The sequence below is a fragment of the Microtus ochrogaster genome, unplaced genomic scaffold, assembly GCF_000317375.1.
Source record: "Microtus ochrogaster isolate Prairie Vole_2 unplaced genomic scaffold, MicOch1.0 UNK332, whole genome shotgun sequence".
NCBI lineage: Eukaryota > Metazoa > Chordata > Mammalia > Rodentia > Cricetidae > Microtus > Microtus ochrogaster.
Genome location: NW_004949430.1, coordinates 25852 through 31354, shown reverse-complemented (window position 1 = coordinate 31354; position 5503 = coordinate 25852). Strand labels below are relative to the sequence as shown.

General features: G+C 37.9%; 1 pseudogene; it reads right to left on the bottom strand.

The window, feature by feature from the left end:
- Positions 1-3681: 3681 nt before the first annotated feature.
- LOC113455881 lies at positions 3682-4271 on the bottom strand (annotated as a pseudogene).
- Positions 4272-5503: the final 1232 nt, after the last annotated feature.

Genomic DNA, 5503 nt, shown 5'->3' with positions numbered 1-5503 from the left:
CAGAGCTTTAATGCATTTACAGAAGTATACAACCATTTTCACAATTAATCATAGAATATTTTCACCATCCCTCTAGGAAAGTGGTTCTCAACCTTCCTAATGCTGTGACCCTTTAATATGGTTCCGCATGTTGTAATGACCCCCAAGCATAAAGTTTTCCTTGATATTTCAAAATTTTGCTAATGTTATAAATTGTAGTGTAAAAATATGTATTTTCTGATGGTATTAGTTGATCTCTGTGAAATGGTCATTTGACCCTCCCCCCACAATGGAGTCATGTCCCACAGGTTGAGAACCACTGCTCTAAAAGGAGTCCTTTCTCATGAGCAGTTACAGATGATTTCTGCCCGTGCAATGCCCTCTAGGCAACCCCTCATCTACTTTTTATCTCTGAAGAATTTCTGAGCAGTTCATAGAAATGAAGTTACATAATACATGCTCTGAGACAGTAGGTTTCTGCTCATTGTCTCAGCTGTTCATAATAAAAGATGAGGACACATGAGCAAACAAGTAAAGGCAGACTTTATTAAGGAAATTTAAGGAGAGAAGAGAAATTAAGGAAAAGTAAGAGAAACTCCCATAAGTGGGAGGGGTGTTGAGAGGAAAATCCGTAGAACAGCCCTTCTGGGCATTTTTATGACACACTTCAGGCACTGGACAAAGGCTGAGGTCATTTCTACTGAGACTGGTTTTTCCTCTGTGTTTACTGTGTGCTGAGATACTCAGGGAATTCCACACTGGGTTCCTCCTCTTCTAACCCAACTGGGGAGATGATGACAATGCTCTGTTTGCATGCTGTTCACCTAATTAGGGAACAGTCACATTTTGAAGCTCTCTTTCTCTCTGTCTATTTACTTTGTCAGGTGTTCCCCTTGGCTGTTTATTGACTACTAGCCTGGGCTTCTATTGCAGGTTGTCAATCATACAAATGAGGCTAGTCTCCAGTCTTGGGAAGGAGGTATCCAGTAGCCACAAATTAATAATATATGCTTTGTCTTTGGTTCATGTGACATGCATGTAGGGTTTTTTTATAGCTAATAACATGTGGCTGGATTTCTCTTGGTCTCCCTAGTAACGACCCTTCACTCTTCCATGGTCTACAATAGTCCACTTTCTGGATAGGTAAAAGCTATATAGAAGTTTTTAGTCTGTTTTAATTAGTCACATTAGAAGGAAAAATAAGTGAAAAGCAATGTTCTTATTTGCCTGTGTTTTGGGGGTAGGATCCAACTGGCTGCTCACAGTTTTCTAGGAATCCTGTCTTTTCTCTCACCTGCTCATCTTGGCTGTACACCCAGATGTGTAGTAAGAAGAGTCACTTGTTTGTTCCTGCCTGACCGGCTAGCTTAGCCCCTAAATAATAACACATAAACTCTATTAATTAAAACACTGCTTGGCCCATTAGATAAAACTCTTTATTGGTTAACTTTTACATATTAATTTAACCCATCTCCATTAATCTGTGTATCACCATGAGGTTGTGGCCTACCAGCAAAGATTTGTCATGGCTGATTCTGGCAGCTCCGTGGTGTCTCTCTGACTCTGTCTTCTTCCCCCCAGCATTTAGTCCATTTTTTCCTGCCTATATAAGGTCTGCCTTGCTATAGGTCCAAAGCAGTTTCTTTATTCATTAGTGGTAATCAAAGCACACAGAGGGGATTCCCACATCACCTTCCATTTTCTGTTTAAATAAAAAGGAAGGCTTTAACTTTAACTTAGTAAAATTATATATAACAAAACAGTTATCAAGCAAGAATTATAGTTACAATATTTACATCTACTTTATCTTTTATCATAACTAAGGAAAACTATAACAATAAATTCTTTAACTTCATCAAAGACTTCTGAAGGGTATCTGTATTGGATTTGGATCATTCTTGTTTAGACAAAACGGGGACATGATGAGGAAAACCTTATTAACCAATAATCTTTAAGAGATTGAACCTAGTTTAGGCATGGCTTTCTAGGACTGGGAGATAAAAATCTGTGAACCACCAAGGTACACTCTCTGTGTAGTTTTCCCCATGGTCAAGCAGATCTTGGATCTTTTGTGCCTATGGCACGAGTTTTTCACCTTATAATAAATAAAATATATTTGTCTGTCTTTAAGCTAACCTGGTTATTTCCATATTTAGTTAACAGTGGTACAGCTGTGAGCCCTTCATGTCAAATTTTGTATTTTTATGGATTTTTGTGTATGCATATGTCTTTCAATGAATATGTGTTTCTCATGTTTTTTGTTTATTTTTTCTCTTTGCTTTGTTTTTTCTGGTTTGCTTGTTTATTTGCTTGTATGTTTTCTACAGAGATGGAGAAAGAAGGTGTGATGTTAGATGAGTCAGGAGGTGGGGAGAATCAGGAAGGAGATGAGGAAAAGAAAACTGATCAGAATATATTTTTTGAAAAGAAGACGTATTTTCAATTAAAACAAAACAAAAGAATAACAGTGGTACAGACTGAGTCTTTCATGCTCAAAGAACCCCAGGTTTACACAGAATGGAGCTATTGGTTCTTGTTATCAGATAGACTGGATCATATCCTTTGGAGACCCAACATGCAGAGCTGAAAACAGTTGATTGTCCATGAGGTGACTTCTCCTGCAGGATTCAAGTGGTGACACAATGCTAAGGGAGAAATGGGACAGCAGAGTTTCTTTTTATTCATGTTCACTTATTATCTAATCATTTTATAATAACATTTTTCATGTAGCTTCTGCCTTGTAATGAAATTGAACAAGAGTCTTCCATGAATTCTTCTACCTTAAAATTTGTTTATGTTACTGAAAAAAAGAAAATACCTATATACAGTTTCAGGCATAGAATGGCATTGTACTGGAGAGAAATTTTCTCATAGTATTGAAATTCACTTCTTCAGGCATCTAACATACCTGCCATTTCCATGTCAGGTCCCTGAAAAATTAGAAAGATCCTTTCTGGGTTTACAAACTCCCATAACATAAATGAATTGATATTTGATCTTGGGGAGATTAAATTTATAGTCAAATAAAATAAAATAAAATTGAACTTTGTTAATTGTCGTGTAATTCATCCCCTATTGAGGGACATTTATTAGTTTTCCATTCAAAAGCAGTGTTTTATTAAGTATTGCATGAATATCACATTGCAGATGTGCAAATATTTTGTAGAATCAATCACTGCAAGCATTATTGCAATACAAATTGCAAATATGTTTCTTTAGTTCATCATTTATCTTTTGCCTTTCATAATTTTTGATGTGAAAAATTTGTTTTATATTGCATAACTAACTGGATTGTATTTTTTAAAATATCAAGACATTGTTAAAATCATATCATGTTTGATAATATTTGCTTGTCTTACCTTGTACAACATAATTTATTAGATCTTCAAAATTAATTTTTTCTCAACTTCATATTGTGCTCTCTAAATACAGGTTGGAAACAGTCGTTCTCAGTTTCCAGTTCTGAGAAAAGACCAAGATGATTCTGGAGTGTGTCAGGGGGCTTATTTTGTGATGTTAGCACAAGTATTTGATAAAGTGTAGATTTTAGTCATGAGGCTGATGTTTCTGAGCATGTATCCTTCAGGTCAGTATCACTTCTGTTGGAGGTTAAGTGTGAACTTCTGCAGTGGTAATTTTCTGTTTCCTCACTTCTTCTACGTAATTGGTGGTCTGATAAAGCCTCCACTGTGAAAAGCCTCTTTAGAGTCTCCCTGTGTCAGGGCTGTAGCTGCATGAACAGCTGAAATTTGGGGCCAGGCTGTAGGCTTGATGGAAGCACTGTGCCTCTGCTGCACAGAAGTAGGTGTCAGAGTCCTCCAGCCGTGCATCCCTGATGTGCAGGGTGCTGTACTGCTCCTTGGAGTCAAATGTAGACTTTAACCTCCCCTTCACCTTTGTTCCTGGAGCCTGGTAAAAAAAGATTGATGAAGCTGCCCCTGGGATTCTGCTGGAACCACTGCAAACTCAATATGGTGGTAGAAAAATTGCATGACAGAGCAGAACTGGTTCCCTCGTAGAGTTTCAGAGCTGAAGGACTCTGCTGAACCTCAACTCCTTGCACCCCTGCTTGGAAACAGAAAAGCAAAAGAGAGTCAATGAAGGGTTTTCACCCACACCTGTCAAACATCCCAGGAGACAGCATGAGGATGACTGTACAGGAGCTCTGTGTCAGCTCGTTCTCCTCAACCACTGACATCTCTGCAGAATCACTAAAACAACTTAGGTGAATATAACTTACAGCAAATGTGCACCCACAGAATCCCCATCACATCTCCCAGTTTCCTCTCCATGGCCCCTGTCCAATTGCTGATGTTGTCTTCTCTCCAGCTATGATGATGGCAAGTCTTGTGCTCAGAAATACTTGTGCTTACACACAAGATTCTCTTCTAATTACGGAGGATTCTCTTTCATATGAACTAGAAACCCCACCCACTTCCACCACATGTCTCTGCATGGCAATTGCTCCACAACTGTGGAGGACAGAGATGTAGAGCCCAGGACACTATATTCCTAATGTAACTCTTCTTATGAGGAGAGTTTGGGAAAAATATGTGAGAAAGGTGAGTTCATAAATGCAGAACACTGGTATGAATACTAATGGCTCCAGTGGTTAGATGAGCCTTGCTTTCTGTCTAGAATTTTTTTTTCATGCACTATATTATGATCATGGTCACATCTCCTCAATCATCTCCAAAAACTTCCACACCTTTTCATCCACCCAACTCCATATTTTTTCTTTTTCTTTCTCTTTAGAAATAAAGAGAGGAAAAGAAATAAAACCCAAACAAAGCAGAATTTAAAAACAATAACAAATTAGAAACTCACACATAAAACCTCACAAAATCACAAAACACATACAAACACAGACAAAAGACCAGTTAAGACCAAAAAATGCACAAACTAAGCAGTGTCATACAACATCATCTTAGGATTCTTTCGGTGTTGGCCATTTGCTGCTGGGCATGGACCCACCCTTCAGTGTGGTCAATAGACCCAACAAGGAATTCCTGGCAGGTCTCTTAAATTACCCTATTTGACAAATCAGCATGTAGTGCACAATGTAGAATAAAAGGAATGTCTTGCAATTAAATGTGCATAGAAAACGTTCCAAACACAGTTGTGGGCTATAAGAAAATCAAGACATGCTCTGCCCCTGTTTCAACCCTGATTTATTTTCCATCTCTTGTCTTCTGCCCAGCTCTTCCACTGTGCTGCACAGGAGAACATTTCTGATTCAGATCAGGCTATAAATGCCAGCTCCAATTCAGTGAGGCCCTGCCCTCCTATCCTTACATGTAAAGGTTTTCTTCTCGGGTACTTATTTCTCTTCTTTCATATATATGTATTTCTCTTCTTTCACATATGAATTATGTATATATATGATATATGATATAAAGAACATTGGAACAATTTCTATTGCTTTGCATTTAGGAAATTTTAAAGATAAAACCAAAAAAGGAGAAAGCATTGGAGATGTTTTCTCTGGAGTATCCATCCTCATAATGCCCAGTGAGATTCTACT